The sequence below is a fragment of the Echeneis naucrates genome, chromosome 2 (genome assembly GCF_900963305.1).
Source record: "Echeneis naucrates chromosome 2, fEcheNa1.1, whole genome shotgun sequence".
In the NCBI taxonomy this organism is placed as follows: domain Eukaryota; kingdom Metazoa; phylum Chordata; class Actinopteri; order Carangiformes; family Echeneidae; genus Echeneis; species Echeneis naucrates.
In genome coordinates, this window is record NC_042512.1 from 6,612,625 (window position 1) to 6,634,519 (window position 21,895).

At 42.0% G+C, this 21,895-nt stretch overlaps 9 non-coding genes and 1 pseudogene across 9 annotated transcripts; 4 read left to right on the plus strand and 6 right to left on the minus strand.

Annotated features, from left to right (window-relative positions):
- Nucleotides 1-746: 746 nt before the first annotated feature.
- Nucleotides 747-834, minus strand: trnay-gua (transfer RNA tyrosine (anticodon GUA)). Its single transcript is given in 2 exon segments — nt 747-782; nt 798-834. It is a non-coding gene; the product is annotated as a tRNA-Tyr (tRNA).
- A 210-nt stretch (nt 835-1,044) lies between these two features.
- Nucleotides 1,045-1,126, minus strand: trnas-gcu (transfer RNA serine (anticodon GCU)). The gene has a single exon. It is a non-coding gene; the product is annotated as a tRNA-Ser (tRNA).
- A 139-nt stretch (nt 1,127-1,265) lies between these two features.
- trnal-cag (transfer RNA leucine (anticodon CAG)) lies at nt 1,266-1,348 on the plus strand. Its single transcript has one exon. It is a non-coding gene; the product is annotated as a tRNA-Leu (tRNA).
- A 2,023-nt stretch (nt 1,349-3,371) lies between these two features.
- On the plus strand, nt 3,372-3,453 carry trnal-uag (transfer RNA leucine (anticodon UAG)). The gene has a single exon. It is a non-coding gene; the product is annotated as a tRNA-Leu (tRNA).
- A 1,973-nt stretch (nt 3,454-5,426) lies between these two features.
- On the minus strand, nt 5,427-5,509 carry trnal-cag (transfer RNA leucine (anticodon CAG)). Its single transcript has one exon. It is a non-coding gene; the product is annotated as a tRNA-Leu (tRNA).
- Nucleotides 5,510-8,054: 2,545 nt separating this feature from the next.
- On the minus strand, nt 8,055-8,226 carry LOC115058320 (uncharacterized; annotated as a pseudogene).
- Nucleotides 8,227-12,517: 4,291 nt separating this feature from the next.
- On the plus strand, nt 12,518-12,590 carry trnak-uuu (transfer RNA lysine (anticodon UUU)). The gene has a single exon. It is a non-coding gene; the product is annotated as a tRNA-Lys (tRNA).
- Nucleotides 12,591-14,323: 1,733 nt separating this feature from the next.
- Nucleotides 14,324-14,396, minus strand: trnar-ucg (transfer RNA arginine (anticodon UCG)). The gene has a single exon. It is a non-coding gene; the product is annotated as a tRNA-Arg (tRNA).
- A 2,063-nt stretch (nt 14,397-16,459) lies between these two features.
- On the minus strand, nt 16,460-16,532 carry trnak-cuu (transfer RNA lysine (anticodon CUU)). The gene has a single exon. It is a non-coding gene; the product is annotated as a tRNA-Lys (tRNA).
- Nucleotides 16,533-17,527: 995 nt separating this feature from the next.
- trnaa-ugc (transfer RNA alanine (anticodon UGC)) lies at nt 17,528-17,599 on the plus strand. The gene has a single exon. It is a non-coding gene; the product is annotated as a tRNA-Ala (tRNA).
- Nucleotides 17,600-21,895: the final 4,296 nt, after the last annotated feature.

Consider the following 21,895-nt stretch of genomic DNA (forward strand, 5'->3'; position numbering starts at 1 on the left):
AGCTTGGAGACTTGGAGAGCACCAGCATTGATCCTAACAGAAGTTTAACACAGAGCCTTCAGATGTGCAGTCAGTCTTCCTGGAATTCAGATTTTTTTTTTTTTTTCAAAAGGTAGCTTATATGTCAGACAAATTTGCAGCACGCTTGCTGTGCATTTGCAGTGTGTTACATTTTCTTTCCCTTCACCTTTTCGATGCATTTTGCAGTGTGGTGTTGGTTTTTCACTGCATGTTGCAGTGCATTTGCAGTGAACTTTTGCACTGCTTTTGCCATGGCAGACGATCTGTGATGTCAGATGATCTGTGATGTCAGATGATTAAAAAGACATTTTATACTGAATTGAACCCTTAATTTTTAATTCTGATTCATTTGACTTTGTCTGTTGTTTCTGCATCGTTGTTCAGTCAGACCAACAGCAGGCTGCCATCCACAGTTCATCACTTTTATTTTCTCAACATGTCTCAACATGTCTTTGTGGTGCAATCGGTCAGCGTGTCCGGCTGTTATCTGAAAGGATGGTGGTTCAAGCCCACCCAGGGATGTTCTTTGTTTAAACCCCGATGTGGACAGGATCTCTGCCTGTCTTGTGGAAGACTGGGATTTCAATTCCTGAATGTTAGAAACTCAGTGCTGCTTGCAGTATAAAACACAGCTGCTCTACATGAACAGTGATACAACAGTGGTCACCTCCTGTCTGTAGGCAGACTCATCACTCTGCTGGATGAGGCTGATGAAAATAAAGACCTCCTTCGAGCCGGAGTTGAACCAGCGACCTAAGGATTTCAGCTGTAAGCCTCTACAGTCCTCCGCTCTACCAACTGAGCTATCGAAGGGAACCGTTCAACCTCTGCTCTTCTTGTCTCTTCTTGTCTCCTTTGACTAATGTTTACAGATTTGGGTTAGGGAAAACCTGGAGAATGTCATTTATCACAGTATGATCAAAAAAGTGGCTCAGCTCTAACCAGGTGACGTTGAGGACAATTCTGACTGGATAGATAATTTTAGGTGGAATAGCAGGCTGTAACTTAGACTAAAGCAACCACCGACGAGGATGGGATTCAAACCCACGCGTGCAGAGCACAATGGATTAGCAGTCCATCGCCTTAACCACTCGGCCACCTCGTCATGTTTGATTGCTTCAAAGGCAGATATTTATTAATTCTAGCTGGAATAGCAGGCTGCAACAGGACAAGTTCTGCATGTCTCTGTCTCTTGATGGGCTAATTTTTTAACAAATTTTTCGGCTCATTTGCTAGTTTTCGTTGTCAGAATGGCCGAGCGGTCTAAGACGCTGCATTCAGGTCGCAGTCTCCCCTGGAGGCGTGGGTTCAAATCCCACTTCTGACAGAAAGTGCTTTTCTTTCACCTCGACTGCAGCAAGGTGTGTTTGTGATGTCACAAAGGTTCTAAAGAGATCAAAGACTCCTCCCACTTTTTTGTCATGACCTCCACAGTAGAGTGCACTCTGTTAATGAAGCTCAAAAGGCAATCATGGTCCTGCCAGATACCTTTGAGTTCTGCAGACAGAAGCAACAACAAAACTGGAACTATTTGGACTGAACCTGGTTTGTCTATATTACTTCCAAGGTAGGCTTGGAGGTCTACCAGGTCCAATTCTCTCCAGATGTCCCCAAACACACGCTTCCCCTCCAGGTTTGTCATCTCCAACGTGGGGCTCGAACCCACGACCCTGAGATTAAGAGTCTCATGCTCTACTGACTGAACTAGCCAGGTTGCTAGAAATGCAAAACATCCTCCAAAAAATCGCCAAAAATCATTTCAAAATAAATAAATAAATAAATGACATTATGGGAAATCTCAAAACTGTGTATAAATGTTTGGAGGAGAAAATGGAAGAAAGATGTGTTTGACAGCCTTTTGGACACACAACCAGTCAGCGTGACGCATCCAACCTCACAATATTTCATGGTGTGGTTGAAAGAGGGAGGGAGGGAGAATATTGGAAATGTAGGTCAAAGAAACCTGAGCTTGCACCTCACTCAGGTACCTTTGATGCCGAAACCCAGGATTGAACCAGGGACCTTTAGATCTTCTGTCTAACGCCCTTAGTGTTACATTGATAATGTAGTGCCTCACCATTATGACTCTTACCAAAGTTTGTCTTCTGTTAAAAAAGAGCAATCACCATCTGCTCAACACAGCAACCAACACTAAACCGCTGTTTCTCTCGTCCAGAGACTGCAAGCAAAAGCTGTAACACAGGAAGTGATGGCAGCACCATGATTGCCTTTTGAGCCTCATTAACAGTGAGCACTCTATGGTGGAGGTCATGAGAAAAAATGGGAGGAGCCTTTGATCTCTGTGATGTCATTAAAACCTTTGTGACATCACAGAATGAGCATCTCCTTTGCTGGACAAGCCCAGCTGTTGCCTTGCAGTCGTCAGGAGAGCTAACCCTTATGATAAGGAGCTGTGTGAGGTTGGCTGGTTGTGTTAGTGGTTCACATTATAGACTGCACAGCAGTGATAGGTGACACTGATCTATGAAATAAAGAAACCATGAGTCTTTCATGTTCAAGGCCCATTTGTGCAGGAAAGATCTTGAGTCTGTTACCTCAGACCACTGAGCCATCCTGACACGTGGGTCCAGCTGCCAGTCTCCCTCTCTCAACCCAACCGGTCGAGGCAGATGGCCGCCCCCCCTGAGCTTGCTTCTGCCCGAGGTTTCTGCCTCTTAAAGGACTTGCCACTGGCACCGAGTGCTTGCTCATCGGGGGATCTGTTGAGTCTCTAAATAATTTTAGAGTTTTGTCTAGACCTGCTCTTTATGTGAAGATGATTGATGTAACTTTGTTGTGATTTGGTGCTCTACAAATAAATCTGATTTGATTGGTGGAGCATTGTTACGGTTGTAATGACACCATTTTCAAATATAACCAACCATAGATCGCGAACAGCTAGCTTAGCAGAGGATTGGTTTTGTTCATCAACCTCTAGGTTATGGGCCCATAACCACGCTTCACCACTCTGCTGCAAACCACCCCAGATAGGACTTGAACCCAATAGTGACTTGTGGGTTCAAGTCCCATCTGGGGTGGTTGCACGCTGCAACAACATGTCTCTGTGGGGCAATCGGTCAGCGTGTTCACTGAAAGGATGGTGGTTCAAGCCCACCCAGGGAAGTGCTTTGTTTTATCCACTGGAACTTTAGTCGACACATGGAAGATTTGATTTGGAGAAGGTGTGTGTCCGGGTTCCCAGGGATGTTCTGTGGGAATATAGAACCATCCCATCACTATACACCAAGATACAAAGAAGCTGGACTTGAGAGTTTGAGAGGTTGGATGCTGCATGCTGATTGTTTGCGTGTCCAGGACGTTTCAAGGACATCTTTCTGCCGTTCTCATGCGGTAGTGTGGCCGAGCGGTCCAAGGCGCTGGATTTAGGCTCCAGTCTCTTCAGAGGCGTGGGTTCGAATCCCACCACTGCCAAGCTTTGCACTCTACAGTATAATCTTGAAGTGTTTATTTAAATCTAAAGCTCTTATGAATATAGTGTTCCACCAGTGGCTACCATCACTTTGAGTTATTGAAGTGGGGACCGACATCTGAGCTAAAGATACAAATAAAATAATCTGAATCTGCTTTTATTAGCAGAGTATTAGCGGTGCAACTGACATGTCAACTTTTCAACAGATCAAAGGAGTATACTCACCGCCGCGGCCCGGGTTCGTTTCCTGGTCAGTGAAAATACTTTTAACAGATATTGATAAAAAACAACATTTCATAAAAAATTTCATATCGGTGCATCAGCAGTTTGAAGGTTTGAAGTCTTCTGTGTGACAGGCAGAGATACTGTCCACTATATTAACGAGGAGCATAAGAGGAGCAGATCAGCAGGTCTGACTGAAAACAAACTGTAAAGTATGAACCACAGCACTGCTGGGGTTTGAATGCTTACGGTGCAAGAGGTCGGGAGCTCAAATCCCGGACGAGTGCTTGTATCATTTTGCCAATATCAGTTGCTGACCATCATGACTCTTACCAAAGTTTGTCTCCTGGGCAAAGCGGTCAATCACCAAATTTCTGTCTACGCAACAACCATTAAATTACTATTTCTCCTCAGTGGAGCAGGAACTCCACTGAAAGTGAACCACTGGTTGGGTTTGAATGCAGGATGTCCTGTTTACGAGGCAAAAGTCGACCAAAATACCTACCTCCCCAAACACACCTTTGATTGGTGGAGTGGCAGTGGAGCATTGTTACGGTTGTAATGATGCCATTTTCAAATATAACCAACCATAGATCGCGAACAGCTCGCTGTTTCTAAAAGTTTGTTAGCAGAGGATTGTTTTGATTCATCAACCTCTAGGTTATGGGCCCATAACCGCGCTACACCACTCTGCTGTAAACTCTGCTGTAAGCTGCTTTGAAGAATTTCCAAAATCACATGTGATTCAGATGTAAACAAAGAACAAAGTAGCATAAATACGGCACACAGCTGGCATTTCCTGTTCAGGATGAAATATGGCACCTCACACCTGATTGTCCAGGCAGGAAAAGGAAAAGCTTTTTTTTATCTACACCATCAAGAAAGTGAACAAGGTGTGAAAAGCGGTCACCACATTTCCATCTGCTCAACACAGCAACAACCACTTTGTCTTGTCCAGAAACTGCAAGCAAAAGCTGTAATACAGGAAGTGATGAGCAGGAACGCCACTGAGAGCAAAGCACTGCTGGGGTTTGAATGCAGAATGTCCTGTTTATAAGACACTTTAAGCAGCTCAGCATCATAACCTCTATAAAAAGCCATCATCAATGGAGATCCAGTTATTTCAACCCAGGGGAGTTGGAGGTCTGAAAGCAGGCCCATGGAGAGGATGAGAACATGTTTCCCCGTAAATATAACACCGCTGCAGCAGCAAAGGAGAAACAGCATGAGAAGCATTTACTACTCAAGTCAACGTGTAAGTTTGGATGTACTCTTCAATTGATTTTACATTTACCTTTAAGAGATCGTAGTTTACAGTTACGAATATAAATGGGAATAAAATCAGATTTTCATTTCATCATCAAGAGGATGTCTCCACATGCACACTTGTTCTTGGTGTTTTCACTAATTGTTAAATAAAAAAATACAATTTCATTCATCCAAGCGTAATTAGTTGTTATGTAATATATATTTTCTGTGTGGCTTAGTCTTAAAATTATAATGGTTGTGTGATCAACTCCTGCCTGAAATTTGCTTAAAAATTTGGACGCACAGAGGCTCAAAATTTGTATTGCCTCATACGTGTGGAGTGGACAAAACCAGGTTGTTTCAATTTTCCAAGGACAGAATGGCAATATTTCAACATGTCAAAGGAATTTTGGTCTTTTAAAAGTTTGGGCGGTCAAAAGTAGACCAAAAGAACTTTGTCCCCAAACACACCTTGCTGCAGTTGAGGTGAAAGAAAAGTGGTCTCTGTCAGAAGTGGGATTTGAACCCACGCCTCCAGGGGAGACTGCGACCTGAACGCAGCGCCTTAGACCGCTCGGCCATTCTGACAACAAAAGCTGCAACAATAACCGAAAAATTTGCTGAAAAATTAGCCCATCACGAGACAGAGACATGCAGAACATGCAAGAGGTAGTGGGATCGATGCCCACATTCTCCACAAGACTTATAGTTGCACCAATGGCCACCATCACTTTGAGTTACCGATGTGGGACAGATCCTCAGGACAGTTTTGTGCTTTGCTTTACCGTGTTGTTTCTCTGCAAGCCTTTGATGGAAGTTCAGTCCACAAAATGGTTGGATCAAATCTTCATCAAGTTAGAGCGTGGTGCTAATAACACCACAGTCATGGATTTGTGACGAATGTGGGCATCGATCCAGAATGTTAGGTATCTACAATAAAGGAAGGAAAGTCTGACACAAATACACAAAGAAAAAAGGCAAGCTTGTGGGTTCACAAGATTATATCAGGGTCTGACCTTTTCCTGTTCCATCAGTAACCATCAAAGGAGATGCTGATTCTGTGATGTCACAAAGATTCTAATGACATCACAGAGATCAAAGACTCCTCCCATTTTTTTCTCATGACCTCCACAATAGAGTGCACTCTGTTAATGAAGCTCCAAAGACAAACGTAGTGTGTCACTTCCTTGAAGGTTTGAATGATGTGTGAGTCTGAAGAGCTGCTGCCTTTGATCCATGTAACAGTGTATCTTTCATCCAAAGTCACAACTTTGAGAAGTTAGACAATGTGAGACATGTGGCATTATTGCAGTGAAACAGGTGAAGTTATGTGGTAGTGTGGCTGAGCAGTCCAAGGCGCTGGATTTAGGTTCCAGTCTCTTCAGAGGCGTGGGTTTGACTCCCACCACTGCCAGTTGTCCAAGCTGTGTGGTACAATCATGAAGAGTTTAGTTAAATCTAAAACTGTTGTGAATGACAGATTTAGAGTCCAGAGTGCTCATGATGACACCATGGAACCACATGTAGCTGTGTGAAGTTTGATGTCTGTGTTACTTGAAGTATCCTGACAAGACACTTGTCACAGTGAAGACACCAGCTGAAGCTGTAACATAATCTTCAATCAGTGTTAACAGTGTGGCCTTTGTGTCCTTTTAATTAAATTTAGCGACTGTTCCTGGAGTTAATGGAGACTTTTGTGGAGGAACTGACAGGAAAGCGCACATCACTCTGCAGCTATCAACAGCAGATGCTGCAGTGAGCCCCGTCCCAAAGCCCTCACCTGTTCAGTCTATTTATGAAACATTTCAGAAGTCTCAGTCTGACCCCTGTGGTTCATACTTTACAGTATGTATTCAGTCAGACCTGCTGATCTGCAGTGATGGGCTGTGTGTGTTTATGGGGGGTGTAGCTCAGTGGTAGAGCATTTGACTGCAGATCAAGAGGATCAAGGAGTTTAATATATAGAAAACCTAAAGTTAGTTTTGATTCCATAACAGCAGGACAAAGTGTGTCATTAATCTTCTGGATTCTACAGACTGAGTTCATGTTCTGATAGATTTATTTTACAGCTGTAGTAACAATAAATCTCCAGCAGGTGGAAGTATTGCTGCTCAGATGTCATGTACACTGTGGGACACACAATACTCACAGAGGACTTTATTGTGCTGCAGTGAGATGTATAAAAAGCTCCAGTTCTACAGTCAGAAGATGTCCAGTCTGAAGGTGGATGAGTTCTGACTGCAGAAGAAAGTTTCAGAGCGTCTTCCAATGGCTGATTATTGATCAGTGATCAGATTATCAATCAAATATGCTGCTTTCTGGGTCTTAACATTAATAATAAGAACAAGTGTTTACAAAAAATGCAGTTGAGGTTGATGGTAAAGTGGTTTGTTTTAATGTAGGACTCTGCATCTACCTGAACCTGTTTGACTGCAGATGTGCATTTTCATTTGGACCCCAGGAAGAGTAGCTGCTGCCTCATTTGTGAAACATTCATTCATACGCGAGGACATCACGAATATTGTTGGAATAGAAAATCTTATTTTTTCTGTGTGTGCTCCTGAGAAAGAGGCTCAAATCCAAACCCAGGAGACAGAAGTTGAGTGAGTCAGTGAGGAAGAAGCTGCTCGTTCTCCTTCAACAGTTTGATCTGAGGAAAAGTCACTTCCTCTTTTCAGGAATCAACTTCTACCATCTGTCCACTAGATGGAGATAACTGAGCATCAACTGAGAACTGAGTTCTTCATCATCTGGAAACAGACAGCATTGTTTTCTTCAGCTGGAGCTCTTTGTTCAAATCTACATTGAGATTCAGAGCCAAATGTTTTTCCTTTCCTGGATTTACTTCATCATTTCAGTCACTCTGTGGATTCAGCTGACAAATGCAAAATACAACCAACATTTAAACGATGACGTGTTGAAACAAAACTTTATTGATTCAGTCTGGTCAGCAGAATATAACCTGATGAAATCAGCTGCAACATTAAACTGATGTTTCTACATGAATGCATCACTGATTCTAAAACCATAAACTGAACATGAACACTCTGTACACTCAGCGTTACACACATGAAGACAACATCATGTGTTTAAGGTGATGTTGAGCTGAACAGGACTTGTATTGAACACACAGAGGGAGTGCACCGTTCCTGGAGATACTGCAATACCAGGTCGATGCGTGGAGTGGACGGAGCAAGCCCCTATTCCATCTCCCTGTTCCAAAAATCTATTTAATATATGGTCCCCGGGTAGGAGACGTGTCAGATTAAGTTTCATGCAGCATATGTAACACATGAATAAGTTGTTAGATCCTATTCTAATGCACTAATTTCTATGCAAACATCAAAAACTTTAAATTTATAAAACTTAGTCTTTACTATAGTAAACTTTAGAATGAGCAAATAGAAGCTGCCCTCGAATATGCACTTCCTTGGCAAGTTAACGTTCCGCGAGGTCCTGGACTCTGGACTCTGGTCTTCACAGGTCTCCATTGATGCTGTCTTTTTAGAGTTTTGGTGCACGCACTTAACTCCGGGTGAAACTACTCCGAGTTGATCAAGCTAAATCAAATCTGCTGTTCTGGGACGGAAAACTCAGAGTTCAGGGCCAGACTCAGAATCTGTTGAACCTGCTTTGTGAAACGGACCCCACTTCTGAAAAGTAAAACCCATGTGTGTGAAAAACAGTGTGAGAGGATTGATGAAATTTAAATAACAACAACAACAACAACAACAACAACAACAACAACAACAACAACAACAACAACAATAATAATAATAATAATAATATTATTATTATTATTATTATTATTATTATTATTATTATTGTTATTATTATTATTATTATTATTATTATTATTATTATTATTATTATTATTATTATTATTATTATTATTATTATTATTAATAATAATAATAATAATAATACACCTTTAGTCAGATGGTGTATATGTTTGACTCCAGCTGTCAGTGTCATGATGTTCTGGCTGATCTTATTTCTTCACTCAATTGTGGATTGATCGGGAAAAGCACGAAGCAGGAGGAAGAACTCTTCTCACAGGTCTTTGTTTCCACTCGGCCACATTAATGACGCAGCCAAACCGGAAACGACCGGAGCTGCTCCACACAAACGGGGCTGACGGTCTTTAGTCCCTCAGCTGGAAAGTGAAGGAGGTAAAATGTCCACAGCAGAAGTCCTGCAGGGTTTTGTCACCGACAGACTCGCCGCCGCCTGCCGGGAGATCTTAGCGGCCGTGGACAGAATGGTAGCCGGATATGAGGAGGAGGCTTCGGGCTTCAGGCAGGAGATCGACCGGCAGAGGAACCAGCTGGAGCTGCTGCAGCCCCGAGTCCTGATCCACAAAACGGGTCGGTTGTTTTTATGAGTGAGAAAGGCTGAGGACTGTATTTGGCAGATGTAGAATGAAGCAGCTGGAGGAATAACTGTGTTCATATTGTAGCTAATAAAGAGGATTCATTATTGAATCGTTTCCTCCAGATGTTCAGCAGCTGATGGTGACAAAAGAGGTTCCTGTTGAGTTCACCTCCAGTCCGGATCCGGAGGATTCAGAGAGTCCAGTCCTTAAACAGGAACAGGAGGAGGACCAGGTACCAGGACTGGAGGAGACCAGGAACCCTGTGAGGCCGTTTCAGGTGAAGAGTGAGGATGAAGAGATGAATGAACCGGCCAGGAGCTGTGATCCACAGAGTCCTCTTCAACCAGATCCAGATCCAGAGGAAGAGGTCTCAGACTCCTCTGATACTGAAATCAGTGAAGATGATTATCATGAAACCAGAGTGGCCCAGTTAGATGTGAAAATAGATGAAGGTGACGTAAATGTTAGAAAATGTGCCAGCAATGAAAACCCATTCAGCTGCCCTGAGTGTGGGAAAACATTTAAAAAAACATTTTTTCTTCAGACTCATATGAAGACCCACACAGGGGAGAAACATCACCGTTGTGATGTTTGCGGGAAAAGTTTTTTGTGGAAGGGCGATCTTAATTTTCACATGCAAGTTCACGCAGAAGAGAGACAGTTTGGCTGCTCATTTTGTGGCAAAAGATTTAAGCGACAATATGATCTTAAATTACACACGATAGTCCACACAGGAGAGAAACCTTTCAGCTGTGATGTTTGTGGGAAAAGATTTAACCGAAAGGGAATCTTCCACATGCACATGAAGTTCCATACAGGAGAGAAACCCTTCAGCTGTGATGTTTGTGGGAGAATTTTTGAACTAAAGGTAGGCCTTAAAAAACACATGACAGTCCATACAGAGGAGAAATCCTTCAGCTGTGATGTTTGTGGGAAAACATTTAAACTAATGGAAAACCTTAAAAAACACATGGTAGTCCACACAGAAGAGAGACCCTTCAGCTGTGATGTTTGTGGGAGAACATTTAAACTAATGGAAAACCTTAAAAAACACATGGTAGTCCACACAGAAGAGAGACCCTTCAGCTGTGATGTTTGTGGGAAAACATTTAAACTAAGGCGAACCCTGAAATCACACATGGCAGTCCACACAGAAGAGAGACCCTTCAACTGTGATGTTTGCGGGAAAACATTTAAACTAAAGAAAAACATTAAACCACACATGAAGGTCCATAGAGAAGAGAAACCCTTCAGCTGTGATGTTTGTGGGAAAACATTTAAAGAAAAGGGAATACTTAAAATACACATGAAGGTCCATACAGAGGAAAAACCCTTCAGCTGTGATGTTTGTGGGAAAAGATTTAAACTAAAGAAAAACATTAAACCACATATGAAGGTCCATACAGAAGAGAAACACTTCAGCTGTGATGTTTTTGGGAAAACATTTAAATGAAAGGAAAGCCTTAAATTACACATGGAGATCCATACAGAAGAGAAACCGTTTGGTTGTGACGACTGTAAAGAAAAAGACCAAAGTTTCTGACTGCAGGATCTTTGCGGGTTGACCAAAAGTAAACTGTAACTTGGTCTTTGTTTTTTTTTTTTTGCTTTGCTTTGTTGTTTTTTTGTCCTCACTCATTTGTGTTTGGGTCAGTGACCTATATACCAGAAAAAAGTTTTCTTTTTTTATAGTTTGGTGTAAAAGGAATTGAATTTGTGTATTATTTTCTAAATCATCACTCAATGTGAGACCTATGCCGTCGGTCTTACAACATATTTTCTACGTATTGTGATGTTCTTTGCAATAAAATTCTAAAAATATTTGTGACTTTTGCTGATGATATTTTCTATGTATCCTGTGAAAGCAGGAAACAGGAACTCCCTCAAAAAAATAAAAAATCAATCAATAAATAAAATAAAATATAGCACAATGATCACAGGAGGGATTTGTTTTTCATTTTTTCTTTATTTGGCTGTATCTTTTATTTTCTCGCCGATGAGACAGGCAGGAAGTCGGGCTTTCAAAATGCAAGAGAATCCAGTTGGTTTTCAAAACAAAACTGCTGGCAGCGAGCGCAACGAATACAACTGGTCAGATCCAGAGAGAGTTCATTTCTATCACTCTGGTTAATGAGCTATTGAGCTAAAATGAGCTAAAAATGCACTTGCTCTCCCCGTCGGGGAATCGAACCCCAGTCTTCCACGTGAGAAGTGGAGATACTGTCCATGATAATAACAAAGAGCGAGAAAGAGAAACATTACGTGGTGTGTGACTTTTGTGAAACCGCCATATGAAACCCCATAGACTTCAATACACACTGACTTCATTTACAACAATAACACAAAGTTACAGTGATCAGTCCAGGGACATTTCTGTGCGTCTTTGTGCGCATGCGCTCATCCATTTGAAGCGAACGTGAGAGTGACGTATGTATCTGTGTCACATGGGAGATCAATGAAAGACAGGAAATGCCTTTGATCTCCAGTGACGTCACACAGTCTCGTTGTGGAGTTATTAGTTGTTGATATTGTTTTGAAAAATCTGCATCAGTGAAACATTCATTCATACACGAGGACATCACGTATAATGTTGGAATAGAAAATCTTATTTTTTCTGTGTGTGCTCCTGAGAAAGAGGCTCAAATGCAAACCCAGGAGACAGAAGTTGAGTGAGTCAGTGAGGAAGAAGCTGCTCGTTCTCCTTCAACAGTTTGATCTGAGGAAAAGTCACTTCCTCAGATCATATGTACGGTAAAAAATTGCTGAATGTGACTTCTATTCTCTTTGCTCTTTTTCCCCTTTCAGTGTTAATTTACAAAAACAACATTAATTCTTGGAGCCATGTTTTCTTCAGATCTAACTCGGATCACTCCAATCAGAGACACTGATGGATTCTTGTGCATAAGTGCTTCTCTCTCTTTGTGAGATCTGTGAGAGCAGTAAGTGCTATTAGTTGGGGTAGTGTTGGTGATTTCAAATCAGCAAGTTTTATCAATGGTCGGGACGTGGGGATGAAGAACATCTGAACGTCACAAATGTTGCCTTAACCTGAGCACTGACTTGTTAATAATCACAAGTTAGTGGTTGGGACTAGAACCTCAGTTCCTTGAACAGTCTTGATGACCTGCAGTATCAGCCCCTGGCTGGGAAATGGCTGATTGTCCAACAAGCCAAGTTGGAATGATTAATCGAATTTCATTTGAAGTATGCGTTCATCAGAAGCCTGAGTAGCTCAGTCGGTAGAGCATCAGACTTTTAATCTGAGGGTCCAGGGTTCAAGTCCCTGTTCAGGTGATGTAGCTTCTTCCCTTTAGTGGTTCACATTATAGTCACGGCTGTTAGGCACATACTGGAGGGGATCATCGGCATCGCAGTGAAAAGTAGTTCCAGTTTTGTTGTTGCTTCTGTCGGCAGAACTCAAAGGTATCTGGCATGACTACGTTTGTGTTTTGAGCTTCATTAACAGTGTGTACTCTGTGGTGGAGGTCATGAGAAAAAGTGGGAGGAGTCTTTGATCTCTGTGATGTCATTAGAACCTTTGTGACATCACAGAATCAGCATCCCCTTTGATGGTTACTGATGGAACAGGAAAAGGTCAGATCCTGATATAATCTTGTGAATCCACAAGTATGCCTTTCTTTGTTTGTGTACCAACAGCCTGAGCTCTGGTTCTGACTTTGTTTTGATGAACCTCATTATTTACACACAGCACATCTAGGACATTAATGTGACAGTTTATTATATGCTAAAGAAACTTTGGTAAGAGTCATGATGGTCAGCCACATATGTTGGGGGTATTTTCAGATCCAAAATACATCCCTGTACATCAGAGTGGTGCTGTGGCTTAGTTGGTCAAAGCGCCTGTCTAGTAAACAGGAGATCCTGGGTTCAGTGTCTCATTGATAAAGTTTAAGGTTGTTGGGTTAAATTCATATAAGTTTCATTAAAAGGACACAGCACTCTCTCTGACCAGTCACTTAACTGCACAGTCTTCATGTCTCCCAGCAGTTCCTTGTTGCTAAAGTCAGATGTTGTAGAAAAAAAGTACTTCTGGGTTTTCATCAGCTGTAGGTTACAATGATCAATATTATAGATATGACAGACAGAGTTCTCAATGTTTTCCTGTTAATCAGTGCTGCTGAAAATCTCATGTCTCATGATGGGTATCCAGTGTGTATAAATAACAGAGGATGGTTTCGATCCATCGACCTCTGGGTTATGGGCCCAGCACGCTTCCGCTGCACCACTCTGCTCACTATGTTCAGGTTGCAATGTCCTCTGGAGTTTTGTGTAATTTTTAACCACCACATCCACTTTCTGTCAAAGCGGCTGTGGTGGTTAAAAGGTACTGAGATTTCCATGTGTTCCACCACGGAGCTGTGTGAGGTTTGCTGTCTGGTTGTTAGTTGCAGTATCTTGGCAACTGAAGCAAGAGCAATGGTAGTTTTGTGGCTCATGCTGTGCTGAGGAGAAGGGATATTGGTGATTGACTGCTTTTCACTGCTTTTCCAGAAAAGACAAACTGTTCTGTGTATTTCCCTGAAGAGCTGCCTGACTGTGTTCACACCTTGATTACTGCCATCACAGTTCACCTTTTGTGTCTTTCTTTTGTTATCCTTCACAAAATTTTATTTGATGGCACAGAGGCACAAATAGAAAAATGGCGAGGGGGGCTGTGACTTGGTTCCCATCATTCATATTAAAGAGCCGTTCAAGAGACTCTCTGTGATCTCTGTGAACATAAATCTTTAACTCGGTCTTCTGATCCAAAGTCAAACACCTTGTCCTTTGGGCCATGTGGGGTCTGAGTGTGGCCCATTTTAATGTCCTGTTGTCAGTTTAGTGTCTGTTCTTGTCATATTTCATTGCTTCAACATTCATCAGGATGAAGGCAGCATCAAACAGCAGAGGTCAGTGTTGGCCATGACCTGATCAGATCCACCTTCTGTGGAGGAGATCTGAAAAACCTCACTTGTTTCTGTAAAACAGACACAGTTTAGTCCGTTCATTTGTAACACACAACTTCCCAACCACGAAGGGACTCGAACCCTCAGTCTTCTGATCCGAAGTCAGACGCCTTGTCCATTAGGCCACGTGGTCACTGGCCCATGTTAATGTCCCATTGTCAGTCAGTCAGCTCTGCCTGGATACAACAGTGGTCAGGGCTGTATGATGTATGTTTATACTGAAACTCTGACAGCTCTCCTCCATCTCACTCTTTTACTTTCTCTGGGTTCCAGGCCTTGTAGGCAGCGTTTCAGTCTCATAATCTGACCAACGATCCATGTTGGTCCATGACGTTAACGTGTGTTAAAATCAGAGAGAATTTACACTCATTCAACTCAAATCCAGGAACATCCCAAACATGACTATTAGTCCTGTCTGAGAGTTTCCTCCACTGACAGCAAACATACTGTATATCCATACTGATCACTGTGATCAGGTTTGAATCATCTCTGTGAGAATCCCACATGAAGCTGTCAGTCCTGCTGGATAGGAAGTAAGCTACAGAAAAGTAGATCCCTCGAGCTGGTTCAAACCTGAACCTTCTGCTGCTGGATGTGCTCCTGTGATGTGTGTTAGCAGAAGCGTGGCACAATCAGCCAGTGTGCGGTTCTTCTATGACAGTAACCTGCAGAGTGATGCTGAGGTTGTGAGTTCAAGCCTCAGCTGGTTGAGCTGTTTGAAGAAAGGTGGTATCTTCTTACAGAGCAAAAATTCTTTCTTTTTTTGTGGATGATGTCACAGTACTCACAGAATGAAAGTCTTCCTTTGAAGCTGCTTTGAAGAATTTCCAAAATCACATGTGATTCAGATGTAAACACAAAGGCTGCCTCACTGTCACCATTCAGAACAGCTGAGAGGCTTATTGGTCATTCATTGATTATTAATGATCAGCTCAGAACCAAACAGTGTATCTGAAGCACAGGAAAGAGTTCTGCTCTCCAACACTCTGATCCCTCAATTACCATCGAGTGCACACTGTTAATGAAGCTCAGGTAGACACAGGTAGATGAATAGTCCTACATTAAAACCGTGGATGGATTTCCCCAACAAACCTTTTGATAGCAGCTGTAGAAGGTGCTGTGTTCAGGTGACAGTCTCCTCTGGAATTGAGGGTTCAAATACCACTCCTGACAGTTTGTGCTGTTACCCAGCTTCTTTGTCTGAGGGCCTTCTGGGAAAGATCTTTGTTGTGCTTCAAGTCACATCTGTCCTCATTCAACTGATTCCTCAACTAACTGTTAGTACAAACTGTTTGTAAATGACATCTTTGTACATCTGACTGCCAGTTATATTTGGTTGTGTGAAAGTCCAGCCTCTGTTCGGGACAGACCCAGCTCAAGAAGATAAATGTGAAACTTTTCCAGATATCAGGGCTCTTTCTGGCAGAGATCCTGGGGGAGCTCTGTCACTTCAATCCCAGCGCTGCCTTACTTTACCGGTGACCTTAATAAATGTTTCAACTGTGAACTGAAGATTTCTCCAACTCATTTTTGGGCTTCCAAGAAAATATCTATTGCCCAACATGGGGCCTGCTAGTGGTAGGTCCATTGTTGTAAAGGAATTTCCCATACCGGGAGTCGAACCCGGGCCACCTGGGTGAAAACCAGGAATCCTGACCGCTAGATGGTCGATGGATCGAAACCATACTCTGCTAACAGCTTTTTAGCAACAGCTAGCTGTTCACTATCCAAAGTTTGTTGTATTTCAAGATGACATAGTTACAATAGTAACAATGCCATACTGAAGCTGCACTAGCTGAAGAGGGAACATCTTCAGTCTTGAAAACATACTTCAGGATTAACCTTGCTTGTTTTCAGAAGCCAAGCAGTCCAAGGTGCTGCATTCATTCTGCGGTCTCTTCAAAGGGTGGGTTTGAATCCCATATTTGGCTCCATTTGGTGGAAGCTGTGAATCGCAGGATTCAGGGGAAATACATCCATACATACATCTTCACTGAAATAATGACACCTGTGAGAAAGCTCAAAGCTGTGTCCAAAGTATGGAGGAGTGAATGGCAGAAAGATGTCTTTGAAGCCATTTGGACACACAACCAGTCAGCGTGCAGCATTCAACCTCACAATATTTCATGTGGTTGTGGTTGAAAGACGAGGCAGAATATTGGAAATGTAACTTTCGGTCTAAAAAAAACTGCTCATCGCCCAACGTGGGGCTTGAACCCACGACCCTGAGATTAAGAGTCTCATGCTCTACCGACTGAGCCAGCCGGGCTGCTAGAAAGTCAAAACATCCTCCAACAAAAAATCGCCAAAAATCATTTCAGAATAAAAGCCGGTTTAGATCATTTTATTTGTATCTTTAGCTCAGATGTGGCAAAGCGCAACAATGCTGTCGATAAGGATCTTTCCCATTTGGGTTACTTGAAGTGATGGTGGCCACTCATGCAGCACTCCGTTTATAACAGTTTTACATTTAATTAAATACTTCAAGATTGTCTCACTCGGCCACACTACCACAGCTTCACTGCAAAAATGACACACATATGACATTATGTGTTATTTGTTTTGATGAACCTCATTATTTACACACAGCACTTTCAGGACGATGGTGATTGACCCTGTGACATAAATAAGTTATCATGCACCTGCGGGGTGTACCAGGTAGGAGGTTCACTATCCAAAGTCAGTAGTATTTGAAGATGACATCATTACAGTAGTAGCAATGCCATGCTGAAGCTGCACTAGCTGAAGAGGGAAGATCTTCAGTCTTCCACCGTATTCACACTAGAGATGATTTTGCACCATCATCTTTGGAAGAGTTTGGTTCACATATTTTACAAAAGACTTTGTCAGGAGTAGGATTTGAACCCACGTCTCCATTCAGAGACCAGAATGCCCTTTAGTGCAGGAAGGAGCTAACCTTGAGTCTGGCGCCTTAGACCACTCGGCCATCCTGACATATGGACCTAGCCTCAGGATGGCCTCAGTGTAGTCATCCTACCAAATTACTAACTGAACACAAACATATACGTGATGTCACCCAGCCCACCATGTTCTCTGAATGGACCTGAAGTGTTTGTCTCTCTGCTAGATGAAGACTGAGACTGAGACATGAGACTGCAACACTGTGCAGGGGAAGTCACAAAAGGTTTATGGAAATACTAAAAGCACCAAACTTTTCATTTTCACATTATTAGACTTCTGGATCGCTGTCCCCTCTTCTTCCTATAGTCTGGGAAAAAACTGCTAAAGCTCCCACACCATCCAGGGGATGTAGCTCAGTGGGAGAGCGCATGCTTTGCATGTATGAGGCCCCGGGTTCAATCCCCGGCATCTCCACAACTTATCTTGTTTAAAACTTAGACAATTTTTACGATGAGAGCAGAGGAGGATCTTACGAGTATCTCAACAGAGCCGGGCTTTGTTTGGGTGAGCTGGCTCGACAGTCGAAAGCTCCAACCAGAGATAACAAGTATCACGACGTTATCAACTTGGTTTGTCGACCCATGCTTTTTACAGGGACCTTTAGATTTTCAGTCCAACATTCTCCCAACTGAGCCATTTCGGGTGTTACTGTTTGTTTCACAGAACGTGTCAGGAGGGATAAGTCACAGGCTCCAGTGGCGCAATCGGTTAGCGTGCGCCACTGGACAGTTGGCCACTGGCGTGCGACAGTTACTTGCGGAGTGATGCCGAGGTTGTGAGTTCAAGCCTCACCTGGAGCAGCTGATTGAGCTTTCGGAAGATTGGTATCTTGTTGCAAGCTCAAAACACAAACGTAGTCATGCCAGAGTTCTGCCGACAGAAGCAACAACAAAACTGGAACTAATTTTCACTGCTATGCAGATGAGCCCCACAACCTCTCACATGCTAAGCGAGCGCACTACTATTTGAGCTAATTCCCCTGGGCTGGCATGCAAGCTAAGCTTTGGAAAAAAAGCAGTGAATAGTTCGAAGGAGGCAGACTGGGTACTCGGCACTAAAACAACATTTGAAATTTGCTTTACTTCCACTGCTAAGGAAAACTGCTGGGAGTTAAAACAAGCAAGGTTAATACTGTACTGAAGACTTTCCCTCTTCAGCTTGTGCAGCTTCAGTATGGCATTTTTACGATTGTAATGATGTCATCTTCAAATCCAACAAACTTTGGATAGTGAACAGCTAGCTGTTGCTAAAAAGCCATTAGCAGAAGATGGTTTCGATCCATCGACCTCTGGGTTATGGGCCCAGCACGCTTCCGCTGCGCCACTCTGCTCATAGAACCCCCAAACAGAAGTACTTGTACAAAAGGACGTCATCAGTCTTTCTAATTGAAATGATCAGTGATGCATTCTAAGTTGTAGTGCTCAACTACAGGTAACATTTGTGACTTTCAATTACTTCCTCAACCCCACATCACTGATAATACCTGCTGTCCTGGTGATTGAAGAAAAGAAGGAATGACATTCCATTCTTTTTTGTCCAAATTCCAACCAGGACAACCCCAAAGAGAAGCACTTATGCACAAAGACTTCATCAGTGTCTCTGATTGGAGTGATCTGAGTTAGATCTGAAGAAAACATGGCTCCAAGAATTAATGCTGTTTTTGCCATTTAACAATGAAAGGGGAAAAAGAGAGCAAAGAGAATAGAAACATTCATGCAGAAAATAGTCATCAATGTCTCATTGAATTGGCTAAGTCACATTAAGCTTTCATTCTGAGCTAACTCTGGTGATTAGTGATTAGGGTAGTGTTGTTTCAACTGATCTGAAGAAATCTGTTAAAAATGGGAATCTTGATCATTTTGTTGAAACTCTAACCAGGACAACCTCAAAGAGAAGCACTTTTGCACAAAGAATTCATCAGCGTTTCTGATTGAGGTGGTCTGAGTTAGATTCTAAGAGTCTAATGGGAAATGGGTAAAGGAAGGAAAACTTCTGAAATCACCAACATTACCCCAACTAATAGCACTTACTGCTCTCAGAACACAAGTCTGTGCTTCAGTTGGGGAAATGCTGATGACAAATTAATACATTACACAACTAATCCTGCTAAATAATTTTTCCTCAATATTCCAACCAGGACAACCCCAAAGAGAAGATGTTGTTGAATCATCATTGTCTCTGATTGAAATGATCAGAGTTAGATTCTAAGAAGAAATTGCTCCCAAACCTCCCGTTGTCTTTGTCAGTCAGCACTGCCCCAACAAGTAGCACTTACTGAATTCAACAGTCAAGTTAGTGCTCAAGTTAAGGTAACATTTGTGACTTTTAGATTACTTTCTTAACTCCCACCACCCCAAAATTGATAGAACCTGCTGTCCTTGTGATTGACTTTTGAAATCACCAACATTACCCCAACTAATAGCACTTACTGCTCTCAGAATACAAGTTGGTGCTTCAGTTCGGGAAATATTGATGACTCATTCAGCTGATCTGAAGAAAACTGTATTTTTTTTTATTCCATCCAGGACAACCCCAAAGAGAAGCACTGATACAAAAGGCATCAGTGTTTCTAATTGAAATGGTCAGTATTGTATTCTAAGATGTCGTTGGTTTTGTCAGTCAGCACTGCCCCAACAAGTAGCACTTACTGAATTCAACAGTCAAGTCAGTGCTCAAGTTAAGGTAACATTTGTGACTTTCAAATTACTTTCTTCACCCTCATCCCCCATATCATTGATAGCAGTTGCGGTTGGGGTGATTGACGGAGAAGGAATGGCATTGCTCATCATTTTTGTCCAAATTCCAACCAGGACAACCCCAAAGAGAAGCACTTATGCACAAAGACTTCATCAGTGTCTCTGATTGGAGTGATCCGGGTTAAATAGCTCACATATGATCTCCCCCAAAGAGTCTTGCAGCCACTTCCCTGTTGTGTCTGAATGAAACCACCCCCACCTGTCTACTTTGTTGAGACGGTTTCAATGGTTCATATCAGGAACAGACAACGATCCTCTTAAATTCATGAGGTCCTTTAGCATATGGTGAGACGGCAGCTAACTGTGGTGATTGGAGTGTTGCTGCAGCTGATCTGACCAAATCTGTTCAAAATGGGAATCTTTGCTTTTTTTTTGTTTTCTTTTGTTTTCCAATTCCAATTCCAACCAAAACTAGAGATTTGTGTTAGTCATTGACACAGCACCAACAAAGAGCATGTACTACTTTCTGAACACACGTCTGTGCTTTGGTTCAGGAAAGGTTGATGACAAATTCAGCTGCTTTTAAGAAATTTATCAAAACTGGTTAACTCCATCCAGGACAACCCCAAAGAGAAGCACTTGTACAAAAGGACGTCATCAGTCTTTCTAATTGAAATGATCAGTGATGCATTTCTAAGATGTCTTTGTCAGTCAGCACTGCCCCAACAAGTAGCACTTACTGAATTCAACAGCCAAGTCAGTGCTCAGGTTAAGGTAACATTTGTGACGTTCAAATTACTTTCTTAACCCTCACCACCCAAAAATTGATAGAACCTCATCTGCTTGTGATTGGCTTTTGATATCACCAACATTACCCCAACTAATAGCACTTACTGCTCTCAGAATACAAGTCTGTGCGTCAGTTCGGGAAATGTTCATGACAAATTCGCGAATTTAGCTGATTTTAGCTGAGAAATCTATCAAAACTTTAATTCCATCCAAGACAACCCCAAAGAGAAGCACTTATGCACAAAGACTTCATCAATGCCTCTGATTGGAGTGATCCGAGTTAGATCTGAAGAAAACATGGCTCCAAGAATTAATGTAGTTTTTGTGAATTAACCCTGAAAGGGGAAAGGAGAGCAAAGAGAATAGAAGTCAGATTGAGCTCAAATTTTTACCTCACATGATCTCCTCCAAAGAGTCTTTGCAGCCACTTCCTTGTTGTGTCAGTTCCAATGGACTCCCTTTCAGGCTTTTACCTGAATTTATCTTATACCTGAATGAAACCACTCCCACAGCTCCCTGTCTACTTAGTTTGGGCGGTTTCAATGGTCTTGGTAATGGTTTGTAATGAAGAACACATTTAGTCCATCAGGAACAGACAACGATCCTCTTAAATTCATGAGGACCGTTAGCATATGATGAGAGGACAGCTAACTCTGGTGATTAATGTTGCTGCAGCTGATCTGAACAAATCTTTTCAAAATGGCCATCTTTGTTGTTGTTTTTATTCCAACCAAAACTTTTTTCCACCAAATTGTTAAATAAACTCTCTGTCCTGGTTAATCCTTGGACGGAATGAAAAACATTTGAAATCACAAACTCTGCCCCAACTAATAGCACTTACTGCTCTGAAAACACAAGTCTGTTCTTCAGTTGCAGAAATGTTGATCGATTTAGCTGATCTCAAGAAATCATTAAAAACGGGTAAAATTTCCACCAGAGCAACCTCAAAGAATTAGAATTAGAATTAGAATGTTTTTATTGCCATCATACACAACGTATAACAAACTTTAAAGACAACTCTGTGGTACAAAATATAATTATAAAATAAGAAAGATAAAAGATGAAGGAAAAAATATATATACAAAAATATATTTACAAAAGAAGCCAGTAAGAATATATGTACAGTTGAGAATTAGCATGACTGTAGATATTTGTGGAAATAAATATAAAAGTAAAAAAATAAAAAGTAGATATTACTGAATTTAACAGTTAAGGTAACATAAGG